This window comes from Cetorhinus maximus, chromosome 25 (assembly GCF_964194155.1).
Source record: "Cetorhinus maximus chromosome 25, sCetMax3.hap1.1, whole genome shotgun sequence".
NCBI lineage: Eukaryota > Metazoa > Chordata > Chondrichthyes > Lamniformes > Cetorhinidae > Cetorhinus > Cetorhinus maximus.
Genome location: NC_135903.1, coordinates 17,479,123 through 17,492,722, shown reverse-complemented (window position 1 = coordinate 17,492,722; position 13,600 = coordinate 17,479,123).

Below are 13,600 nucleotides of genomic sequence, written 5' to 3'. Positions count from 1 at the left end.
CGGAATCTTTACCCCTGCCACACCACACCACCCTCCCCCCTTGCTGGATCATCTGCCCTTTCACAACAGCACATAAGCAGCGTGCACCTGGCGGGCTGCACTCTGCTTGGGACTTCAAGATTAGTTTGCCTACCTTTCTTCGGTCAGCACTCGCAGCCATCAGCGCCAGGCTTCACAGACAGCATCACATCAATTTTAGGAGGGCTCACGGCAGGTCTCTACCCAACAGATCAGCCATATGTGGGTGGCTTTTCAATAGCTGTAGGGCTTGCTTGATGAAGGGGGAGCCTCAGGCAAGAGAAGATGCTGCAGGGCGAGGGCTGTACTGGGGAAGGAGGATAACCCAGGGGGGTGTGTGGGGGCACATGTTGATCTGTGCAAGTGGCCTCAAGATGGTGAGGGCTGAGGGGGAATTCTCCAGAGGAGATGAGGCCAGATGGACATTTGAGGGTATGTGTGTGAGAATGGGTGGTGATGTTCTTTGAACTGGCAGTGAGCGAGATGCCAGTGAATGTGTGATGGGCTTGAGCATGTGAGTTTGGAGTGATGAGATGGTTGGCATACCCTGGCTGCATGGATGAGATCATTCATCCTCTTATCTGCGTTGGATGGGCAACCTCTTCTGTGCAGCATTGGCATTGATTACCACTGCCATCGCCTACCAAGCCTGGTTGGTCACGCCACTGCCCATCCTGCAGCCAGAGCGGGGGTAGAGGACATGACGGTGGGCCACCATGGCGTCCAAAAGTCATTCCAGTGACACATCACTAAACCTGGAGGCTGCAGTCTTTTTGCATTTGAGGTGATGGCTTGGTAGTTGAATGAGAGCCCACCTGCCGTCAAAATGGCATGTTTTCCAGGAATGCATAAATAATGCGGCAAGTTTGGGACAATACAGCGTGAAAACCCGCCATTGCAGCCGATGGGTAAAACATCGTTTTACCTGTCTGCTACCGCACTTTGTGCAAATCTGGGATGATTCCACCTGATATTTTTGTGCTAATTGCACCCAAAAATTCTTTTTGTTGGGACATTATATCTTTATAATTTTTAAAGCGGCCTTTCAAAACAAACTACATAGAAGTTGTGCATTGTATTTAAAGAAAAGTACAGCAGACAAAATAATGCATCTTTAGGCAGCACTTTGCTTATGTCTTTTGTTAATGTAAAAATAAATAATGTTATGTGCAATTTCTTTATTGTAGTGCAATGTGTTACAACATTTTTCATTTCTCAACCTTGTTGCCAATTAATCTTGTGATGATTCAAAATGTTCCCCATTCTGATATAATAGTTTATTTTTCAATTTGTAGTAGGAAGTAAAACTTGATTCATGGAGGAAACCCTGCCATTTATGGCAATGTACAAAACTTGCACTTTAAGCACAGTGGTAATGTAATTCGACATCCATTGGTGTTCGGTAGTGAAACTGATATATTTTGTTGCATTAAACTGCACTTTGTTGAGCAGTGTTTTATGACTGGTGATAATATACCTCATGCTTCCCATTTGATTCTGGTGAACCCAATGTTCATAACAGCATAAAATCTGAAAAACAGTAAATCAAAAGTTCATTAAACTGAATGCTTGTAAAGATCTTGCTTTATCCTACTTTGTCCATGGTTACTATTAAATAGTCAGCTTATAAAATCTATTTGTTAAATTATGGGCAGAATTTTTCATATGGGGGGTGGGCTCGGCGGGAGCCGACAGGGGCAGTTGCAGAGCCAATTGGCTCTACGCCGCCATTTTATGCGGGCAGGCCAATTAAGGCCCGCCCGGCGTAATACGCGAGCCGTAGCGCTCAGCGCTACCTGTGTGGGCAGGAGGAGGAGGGAGAGTTGGGGCCAGTGCTCTTTCGCGCATACGCGTGAAAGATGCTTCAATCTCCCTGAGGCACAGAGCTGCCTCAGGGAGATTGAATCGATATTAAGATCATTAAATAAAAGGTTTAAAAAATTTATTTAAACATGTCCCCTCATGTGACTGTGTCACACGAGATGGGACATGTTTTTATAGATATGAATTTTTATTTATTTATTTAATAAAAGCTTTAGGAAACTCATTCCACTTGTGGATGAGCTTTCCTAAAGCGTGAAGGCCGCTTGGGATTTTCACCTGCCCGCCAACCTTAAGGTTGGACGGGTAGCATTAACAATTACAATAATTGCTTTGTTAATGGCGTTAATAGGCCATTCACATTTCGGCGGGTGCACAGCCGACTCCGGCGCACGCCCGCCGAACAACATATTGTGGGACTGCCGATGACGTCGGTATGTACGCCCAATATCATCGCGCATCAGTGTGTCGGGCCCACCCCTGCATGCCAAATGAAAAATCCAGCCCTATGTATTTTTTGTATAGTTCTAAATTTTTAGGATCAGATTTTGCACTCCGCAAGGTGAAAGATGGTCTCACTTGAGATTGGAATATGTTCCACCACTGCACACTAAGATCAGGTTTACTACTTTTTTTGTACAGTAAATCCCCCTTTACACTGACCAAGAATATATCTTAACTCTAACCTCAAAACTGGAGTTTCGTTGCATTAGATTGACATTTCCATCCCCCCCACTTAATAATCTCTCTGTGAAATGACCTACTTAGTTCCAAGCAATGAGCTGCTTTATGTTCTTAACTCGGTGACCAATAGGTGAATGCTGCTAAAACTTATGTAACTTAAGATTATTATTAGCTGTTGGAGAGAAAAGGAACTTTTCATCCTATCAGTCAGAGGTGGGTCAGAACCCAGTTTCCAGAGAAAATGTTAAAAACACACCAAGACGAGTATGCCATTGCGGTCATTGTAGATTATGTTTTCCAATGTTGCCTGCATAAATCAAAGAAAAGGGATTCAGTACACTTGGCAAATAAGCTGTTGCAGCTCAATTGCAAAGCAATTCATCATAAGATTCCGAATAATCAAACACCTGGTAGCAAGGAAATGGGAGACACCCCACTAACCTAAGCCCAGGAAACTTTGGTGCAGGCTGTTGAGCCATCAAAATCCACTTTTTTTCCCACCCTTCACGCTTAACCAAAAATGTGTAGAAGATGTTATAATTCAATGGCCTGGATATTGTAGTGGTAATGATGATGACGCCATCAGCATTCGTCATCATTACTCCACTGAAATAGACAGCAACTTCTGGAACATGCAGAATAATGCAGAAATCCAGAAGTATGCTTCCCTAGAGGGTGCAATCTTGAGGGACCCATAGTCTGCAATCTGTGGAAATCACTTGAATTACCAAGACATTTTATGCCATTAATCTTGCTGTAAAACCCTTTTTAAAAAGTTAGGTCTTGTTTAGGATTTGAAATGCAACAGTACTACATGTCCTATCTGGCTTGCTGTAGTCATGTGACCTCTGTTATGAAGGAAGCTCTGTGAGCTACCATCTTACAATCAGTTCAATAAAGACATTTTACTGAGAAGACACTGAGAAAGCACTGCTGCCTTTGAAAACGAAACATGGTGCCAGGAAGTGGAGAAAAAAATAGAGTTTTGAAATCCTGGAAATTCTGCAGAGAAGACACAACTCAGAACGGCACTCAGAAATGTTCAAATCTGCTAAAAGTTCCAGAAAAAAGGACAAGGTAAAGCAAACACAAACTGAAAGCTGCAAGTAAAATACTGGTGAGCGAACATGGCTGTAAACTTTCCCTTCCCTTCTCTGGTAGAAATGAAAGGCGATATGTGCTAGAACTAGCAGTTTTCCCACTTGCAAAGGCAAAACTATGAGCTGTCAACTGAGTTAATTAACAAGACAGAACCGATAAGAGCAGCCACACTCCTAACACTGCTGGAGAAGGACTGCTACAAATCGTATTCTACCCTAAATCTAACCGACAAAGGAAACAGATGACAGAGATTTTCAAAGCCTTGAACACACATTTTGAACCCTGGGTGAATGTTACTTATGAACGCTATGTGTTTAATACTAAAGCTCAAGGTGAAATTGAAACCATTGATCAGTATATGACTGCAGTAAAACAGCTTGCAGAATTATGTGAATTCGGACAGCTAAAAGATGATCTGATTAAAGATCAAATAGTCTTAGGCCTGACAGACCACTCAGTGAGAGCAAGTCTACTGAAAGTGGAGAAACCTACACTCAGGAAAGCATATACATGTGTAGAAATGCAGAACTTGTAAAGTGTCAGCCAGAGCACATGTTTGGCAGAACAGACCAGGAGATACATTATGCTGCGAGAAATTCCAGACTGAAAGAGCAGAACAGTTGTGGACAAAAGGATGGGTGCAAATACTGCGGACAACATCATACAAAGGAAAAGAAGGATTGGCCAGTGTGAGGAAAGCAGTGTTTTAATAGCAAGAAGCCGAATCATTTCACAAACAAGTGTTTGGCTAAAAAGAAGCAAAACAAGCTTATACAGGTGAACACTAGAGAGATATCAGCAGAAGAGTCTGATCAGGCATTTTACACCATACAACAGGTTGGTTCTGTCAAGTCAATAGGGGATAAATGGTTTGTGACTGTTACAATAACGATTGCAGAATGTGAGTATCAAGCAAACAAGAAGTGTCAGATAGACACTGGTGAGTCATGCAACATCATGACCTTCACAGACCTGTACAAAGTGGCTCAACATGGCGATCCAAAAATGAAGCCACCAAAATAAGTTTGAGGCTGTATGATTGCACGATACTCATACCGAGAGGACAAATTAGTCTGAGAACCCAATGCAATGGCAAGAAGGAAGATCTAGAGTTGCAGATGATTGATGGGATGCAACAGCCACTCACCTCAGCTGAAACAAATCTAAAGCTTGGACTGGTAACCCTGAACGTGCCAGCAGAGGTTTACAACATGTCACAGCGCACAAAACCATTGACTGCCGAACAGTTCCTAGAGGAGTACAAAGATGTGTTTACAGGGTTGGGATGCCTACCTGGAGCATATCATCTAGAAGCGGATGAGAGTGTAAAACCAATTCAGTATCTGCTGAGAAGAGTTCCCAGCACCCTCAAGTCAAGCCTAAAAGACAAGGTACAAGAACTGGAGAAGAAGGGAGTGAACAAGGAAGTGACAACTCCTACAGATTGGATTAGCAGCATGATTGCAGTGAAACAGCCTGGAAAGCTGCAAGTATGCTTAGACCCAAAGGATCTAAATAAAGCGGTGAAGAGATCTCACTGCCCATGCCAATCATCGAAGGAATTTTGCCGCAACTTACCAAGGCAAAGATCTTTACTACCCTTGATGCGAAGGATGGTTACTGGCAAGTGAATCTGGATGAAAGCAGCAGCCTTCTAATGACATTCTGGATGCCGTTCAGGAGAAACAGATGGTTGTGCATGCCGTTTGGCATTTCCACAGCTCCAGAAGATAGCATAGATGGTCAGTGATCTTCCCGGAGTGGAAGCCATAGTGGATGATCTACTAGTCTGTGGATGTGGAGACACAATGGCAGAAGCCATAGTGAATATGAAGCTGAACAAGACAAAAATTACAATTGAAGATGCTGAAGTCAAGTACATGGATCATGTATTGACAGCAAAAAGTCTTTGCCTGGATCTTGACAAGGTGAGAGCTATAGCAGCAATGCAGCGTCTAACAGATGTGAAAAGCAGTGCAATGGTTTGTTGGATTCGTGAACTATTCAACAAAATTTTTGTCCAATTTGTCGTCAGAGTGTGAACCATTAGGCAAGCTCACTGCCAAGGAGGTGCAGTGGTATTGGGGACAGAACAAGAAGCAGAGTTCACTAAAGTCAAATAGCTAGTGACAACAGCACAAGTGCTGAAGCACTATGATGTCAATGATGATGTCACCTTGCAGTGTGACATCGGTGAGACAGGTTTTGGAGCAACCCTAATGCAGCAAGGACACCCAGCTGCATTTGCATCCAGGGCACTAACAAAAACTGAATGACACTATATTCAGATCAAGAAAGAGTGCCTGGCTATTATTTTCACTTGTGAGCATTTTCATCAATAACTCCTTGGGAGAGACAAAGTAACAGAGGAGTCCAAACACAAGCCACTTCAAAGCATTTTTCTCAAACCACTAATATCTGCTCCAAAGCATCTGTAAAGAATGTTAGTTCATTTACAGAGATATCATCTGGACGTTACATACAAGCAAGGAAAACAGATGTACGTCGCAGACATGCTGTCAAGAGCTGTGCTCCCATAAAGAAAGTTGAGGATGCTGCAACAAAATGTGAAATCTTCCAGAATTCAACATGCAGCAGCAGGAGCTTGACATGACCTAGAAGTCATCAACCCAGACGGAGACATTGGGCAGGATTTTCCCCTTGTCAGGCAGGCACAGCGGCCGGGCCCAGGAGTGCAATCAGGCCCCGACATCAATTTCACGCTGGCTGGCCAATTAGCGGCCAGCCAGGGTGAAATGCGCGCTGCAGTGCTCAGCGCTGCTGGGGCTGGGGCCGGGGCCGGGGCGGGAAGAGGGCAAGTGCGGAGGTTCGTGCGTGCACGCAATGAAAGCTCCCTGAGCTGCCTCTGGGAGCCGAAGATTTTAAAAATCAGAAATAAAAAACTTAGCAATGTTAAAAACATGTCCCCATCTGATTCTGTCACATGAGCAGGGGCATGTTATAAATGAAAGGTAAAAATTTTAATTTAATTTTTAATTGCTGTTGGAAACCTCATCCTGCCCGTGGATGAGATTTCCTAATGGCCTTAATAGGCCTATTAATTGTCGGCGGGCATGCTGCTGACTCCCACATGCACCCACCGACCAAAATATCACGCGAGTAGAATGCCTGAAAGCACACTTCAGTCAGTACGGCATTGTAGACATTGTGATGAGTGACAATGGCCCTCAGTTCATGAGTGAAGAATTCAGGTGTTTCACAAAGGTTTGAGAGATTCAACTCTACACATCATCCCCGCACTATCCCCAGTTGAATGGAAAGGCTGAGGCGGCAGTGAAAATCGCCAAAGGAATCATCAAGAAATGAAGCAAATCTTGAACAGATATATACAAGGCAATCCTTGAGTGGAGAAACACACCAACTGAAGGCATAGAAAGTAGTCCAGTCCAAAGACTAATGTCATGTTGCACACAAACTACTCTTCCAATAGCAAAAATGCTACTGAAACCAGAAGCAGTAACAGGTATGAATGAAAAAATCAAGGTGAAATGACATTAAACCAAATTTAATTTTGACAAGACTGCCAAACCATTACTAGAACTGACCATTGGAGAACCAGTCAGGGTACAAACCTTCAACGCTCTTAACAGGAGTCAGCCCACATGGAAACTTTGGACATGTTTAGAGAAATTGTCACCTTGATTATACACGGTGGGAGTGAAGGACCAAATATACCAGCGCAACTATGAACATATACAAACAACTAGTGAAGCTGTTTCTTCACCGCAGTCGGCTAGTCACCGAGAAGGGATCTCACCAGCTATACTGAGTATAGAACCTCCATCAATCCCACAGGTCCCCAACAACAGCAATGGAACAACAATAGTTACCATGGAAACAAGTGCCACGGGACGACAATCTCCGGACAAGGACCTCATCCAGACAGATAGCCAATGACAACGCGCATGTTTACCATTAAGAGACCTGCACAGTTTAAAGGCTATCTATGCAATGCAGGTGCAGAGACTGACTAGTCGAACAAACAGTTGTTAATGTGCGAGAACAGTGGATAACTTGGGTAACTCACAGTTACACATGATTGTGCATGCGAGTCTTCTGTTCATTAGGAAAAAGGCGTGCTTGGATCTTTAATTCATGATGAAAAGGGGGATGTTTGGGTTTTGAAATGCAACAGTACCACATGTCTTATCTGGCTTGCTGTGCTCATGTGACTTCTGCCATGAGGGAAGCTTTGTAAGCTGCCATCTTACAATCAGTTCAATAAAGACTGTCACTGAGAAAGCACTGTTGTCTTTGAACTCGAAACAAGTCTTGTTGAATTAGGTGTAACTGAGGTTTTAACAATATACTAGCTTCATAATTATTGCTAAACCCCTTACTGCTTCTGTAAAGCTAATTTTACATTTCTGGAATGTCAAATTTCTCTCATTAAAAATTCCACATTTTAAAAGAAATATTTTTTTTGAAGTGCAGGTATCAGGCCATGGATGAGGCCCCTGCAAACGGCAGGTGGGGTCCTAATGAATACATAAAAGTTGTAGACTGATAACTTCACTGGCGCTGCAATTTAAATTTCACAGCAAGTGGGAGGGTGGCCCGACCTGTAGGATTCCTGACACTGCTCTGAAGTGGGTACTACAGGCCTCCCAAAGGTCAAGTTGTTCTTTACCACTTCTTGTGGGCCAGGAGAAGCAGATCTGCTCGAACCAGGCCCCCAAAGTAACCCTTCGGCCTCCCTCTGCCCCAATCCACCAGCCTCCCTGATCATGGCCCAGAGCCTATTGCTCCCTTTCCAGTACCAGAGACTGGTCCGAAGGTTCCCCGGCTGCAGCCTCCAGGGCAAGAGGTGGTCCTAATATGCTAATAGGACCTGCAATTGAGGTACGTGGGACCTCCTCCATGACCCATATCAGAGCCTTTGTATGTGGGTGAAAGTTACATATCTTCGGTGCAAAGGAATTTTTTGGAGTTCCCATTTAACTAAGAATCATTTCTTGGAAATACTGAGCATAAACATGTCATAATGCGCCAAGAGAAGCATGAGTCATTTCAGACTTCACATAGAAAACAGTTCCTGACCTGGAAAGGAAATCATCTAGCTACGTGTGATCTTGTATTACTGGCTCTTGATATAATATGAAGTAAAAACATGGAACTAGGTTCACATTTTAGATCAAAGCAAAATGCTGCGGGTGCTGGAAATCTGAAACAAAAACAAAAATTGTTGAAAAACAGCTGTCAGACCTGCTGAGTTTTCCCAGCAATTTTTGTTTTACATTTTAGATCTGCGGTTTTTGTTTCTATAGCTGTTTTCGGCTAAATAATTACTGGCTTGAAATAATTTACCATTTAGCTATTGGCAGGATTCAATCATTTTCGCTATAATGGAACACCATATCACGGTCTGACCACATTATCTAGGCTACTCCTCTGGCCTGCATTATTGTTGGAGGAGGTATTAACAAAGTCTCATCTACCTGTTCCAATAGTTCAAATGGCATTAATGATTCCCTGACACCATCTGAAAAAAGCATCAAGATCTTTCAATACCATGGACAAGTGGAAAGATTCCTCACTCAACCTTCAATACTGGGAAGATAAGAGATTAGCTGATTTTCATTTTGTTGCTATTTGTGGAATATTGTTAGGTACAAGTGGCTGGTGTGGTTTGCTGCATAACATTGTACATTAAAGGTTTTGAAACGTCTGAGACTCAATATAAAAGTGCACTTATCTTAAGATTATTACCATGTATTGGGTCTGTAAGACACGAAAAGAAATCCAAAACTGTATATATCAAAACATTATTGTTTTTTGCTATTTTAAAAATGGACTTTCTGCTGAACCAAAAAAAATGGCTTATACAGGTCACATGACCACAGGATTGGCCCTTTGTTCTGGAAGGTACCAACAGGAGTTACAAGAACAAAAGAATCCTCTTCTCATCATCATGGAATCTCCGACCCAATTTTAAGAACATTATAATCATGAAACCAGGAGACTCGCAGATCAAAACTTGTTATTCCCATTAACAGACTCATCTCACACGTGGGACTGTCCAGGTCCATTTCAAAAGGAGATCATTGACAGAACAATGGAAGTCATTTGCATCTTAATAAGCTTACCTCTCGAGCAGAGTCAGAAGGTCTGCCTAGACAATGGTTTCCTGACACAAGACCCCAGTATGGATGATAACTCTTTGAAAAGCCTATGGCTGGGACCTTATCAGTCCTGAAATAAAAGCTAGTTCCAGACACCAGATAAACATCCCTTTTGAAATTGTAGAGAAAGAAGGTCACATGACTCGAGTAACCATTTTGAAATCTCTATATTCCTTTGCGAACTGAGAAATCTTCAATCTGCTGTTTAACAACCAACCAGTGAACACCAAGAAGCAGTACTCTAGGTTGAACAATAGCCTGCTCCTCAAAGCCTGTTTCTGTTGGAAGATTTCCTATCATCACCTGCAGAACTGACTCAGTCTCTGGTTACCAATTTCATTTTGTGACATCAGCACCAACTGTAAAGACAACTCTTCAACTCCGGTCTTCAGCCAGCTGAATTCAAGCTCCTACAAAAAAAAATCTCCTCACTGGAATCTGACTCTGGACTCTGATAATTACGTGAACTAATATTCATTTCTGTGGTTCTTTTATTGTTACTATCCATAGTTGTAAAACTTTCCTTTTTTCTATCCCCCTTACTTTGTGTGTGTGTGTGGTAGTGGAGTGGGACGTTATGAACATTTCTCCCCCAATTTTGAATGTGAATAAACTAGCCTTCTGAGTTAACCATAATGTGAATTTGTTGCGAGTTATTAGCAAATTGGATCACCTCTTCTGAGATTGGGCTTAACGTGCACTATTGGAAGAGAGCATTACCATCTGCTGATCAATGATATATATGTGTTTAGAAATGAGAAACCATGGAGTTATAAAACAGCATTTTATCCTACTCTTAAATAGTGCATAATCTATCGTCACTAATTCCAGCTTCATCTCTTCAATCACCTAAAAGAAATCTGCATAAATGTGCTGCACTCTTGAAAGATAATCAGGCAAAATTAGATTATTAAACTTAAACCAAGTCTCTATTTTCCAACTCTGGATAGCTGTCCCTGGCAGCAACACCCTCTACGAAATCCAAAATTCACAGAAACTGTTGTGGTGCATTGAAGTATTTGATGATCTCAGTCTATAGTTATCCATCCTTCAAGTTTGTGCCCAAACAGATATTTATCCACCCATTATGTTTTTGATGTTGACCCTGGGAGACAAAAATGGAAAAATACTCAGTTTTGTGGTTCTTGGGCAGCAAAGTTATTAAAAAAAAACACACGATGTCCATGGGCGGAATATTACAACTCCAGCGTGGTGGGGGCAGGGCTGGAAAATATGATGAGCTGTTCAAAAGTCCATTGACTTCAGTAGGACTGCAAATTCCCGCCAGCGAGGGAAGGCAGGGAAAAAAATTCCACCCCATATTTTATGTGTTGCATCATAAATAAATCAAAAAATTTTGATCTGTCTTTGTAAAATTGGATGTGTGGACGGACTGCTTGGTTTGCCAAATAGAAGCAATTCAGAGAATTGGGATGAAGGGCTGATGTTATTAAGAAAGGCTGAACAGGTTGGGTCTATACCCATTAGAGTTTAGAAGAATGAGAAATTTTTAAAAATTCACTTATGGGATGTGGGCATCGCTAGCTGGTTCAGCATTTATTGCCCATCCCTAATTGACCTTGAAAAGGTGGTGGTGAGCTGCCTCCTTGAATCGCTACAGTCCCTGTGGTGTAGGTACACCCACAGTGCTGTTAGAAAGGGAGTTCCAGGAAACATATAAGGTCCTGAGGGGACTTGATAGGGTGGATATCGGGAGGATGTTTCCGCTTGTGGGGGAGTCTAGAACAAGGGGTCACAGTTCAAGAATAAGAGGTCTCCCTTTTAAGATGAAGATGAGGAGAATTTTTTTCTCTCAAAGGGTCGTTAGTATGTGGAATTCTCTCCTCAGAAAGCAGTGGAGCCTGGGTCATTGAATTTATTCAAGGCTGAGTTAGATAGATTTTTGATAGACAAGAATGTTAAGGGCTATGGGAGAGAGACAGGAAAGTGGAGTTCACACCAGATCAGCCACGATCTTATCAAATGGAAGAGCAGGCACAAAGGACCTACTCCTGCTCCAAAGTCCTAAGTTCCTTTGTTCATTGACTGAATAGCTGGCACACATTATTGAATTATCCAGAGGAAGATGGTTGTGGTTTTTGGAAGTGAATCATCCCAGTCTCAGGACATCACTACAGGAGTTCATCAGGGTAGTGCCCTAGGCCCAACCATTTTCACCTGCTTCATCAATGGCCTTCCGTCCATCCATAGGTCAGAAGTGGAGGTGTTCACTGATGATTGCACAGTGTTAAGTACCATTCACGTCTTGTCAGATACTGAAGAGTCCGTGTCCTTATGCAGCAAGTCCTGGACAACATTCAGGCATGGGCTGATAAGTGGCAAGTAACATTCACACCTCACAAATGCCAGACAATGACCAACTCCAACAACAGAATCTAACCATCTCCCCTTGAAATTCAATATCATTACCATCGCTGAATCCCCCACTATCAACATCCTCGGGGTTACCTTTGACCAGAAACTGAACTGGACCAGCCATATAAATACTGTGGCTATAAGAGCAGGTCAGAGGCTGGGAATTCTGCAGTGAGTGACTCAACTCCTGACTCCCCAAAAGCTGTCCACCATCTACATAGCACGAGTCAGGAGTGTAATGAAATACTCTCCACTTGCCTGGCTGAATGAGGCTCCAACAGCACTCAAGAAGCTTGGTACCATTCAAGAAAATTAAAGCAGCCTATTTGATGTGCACCCCATCCACCACCTTAAACATTTGCTCCCTCCACCACCAATGCACAGTGGCAGTATATGGTACAGTGTACTAAATACAAGATTCATTGCAGCAACTTGCCAAGCCTCTTTCAATAGCACCTTCCAAACCCATGGTCTGTAACACCTCGAAGGATAAAGGCAGCAGGCACATGGGAACACCATCACCAGCAAGTTCTCCTCCAAGCTAATCATCATCCACCAGGATATATGCATGATGGTTTTGCCACTGAAGTTTCAGTTTTTAGTTCTCAGTCTCAGTTCTTAGTTTAGTTCCAATCCTTTTAATAATTCTTGTAATCTTTGTGGTAGAAACTGCGTTGTATATGTAGAAGGATGCCTCCAGAAAACCAAAACTGAATCTCTGACCGAAGGAGGGAAAGATTGGGGAAGTTAAGATACCAGATGCAGCTAATTGGATGAACAATTTTCTCTGAAATCCAGGGAAGTGAGATTTAAGGCATCTAGTCCATGGAATCAAATAATACAGCATTGAAGGGGGCCATTCAGCCAATTGGTACTGGATCTCTGAAAATCTATCCAATTAGTCTCACTACAGTGATCTTTCCCATGCCTTTTTAAAAATTATGAGTGAATCTGCTTCCACCATCCTTTCAGGTAAATCATTCCAGATTTCTCACTCACTGCATATTATTTTTCATCAAGTCGCCTCTGGTTCTTCTCCTAATTATCCTAAAACTCTGTCTTCTGGCTTCTGACTCTTCTCCCAATGGTTTCTCTTTAGTTACCTTATCAACAGTTCATGACTTTGAACACCTCTATCAAATCTCCTATTAACCTTCTCTGCTCCAAGGAAATAACCCCAGTTTCTCTAGTCTCTTCACATCACTGAAGTCCTTTGTGCCTGGTACAATTCTGATAAATCGCATCTACACATTCCTTCAGGCCTTGGCATCATTCCTAACGTGTGGTGCCCAGAACTGAAGACCATATTCTGGCTGGATTTTAATCAGTGTTTTATAAAAGATTAGAAAGAAAGGCTCACAATTAGATAGCACTTTTCATGACCACCAGATACCTGAAGTACTTTTGGAAGTGTAGTCATTGTTGTAACGTAGGAAACGCAGCAGTTAATTTGCACT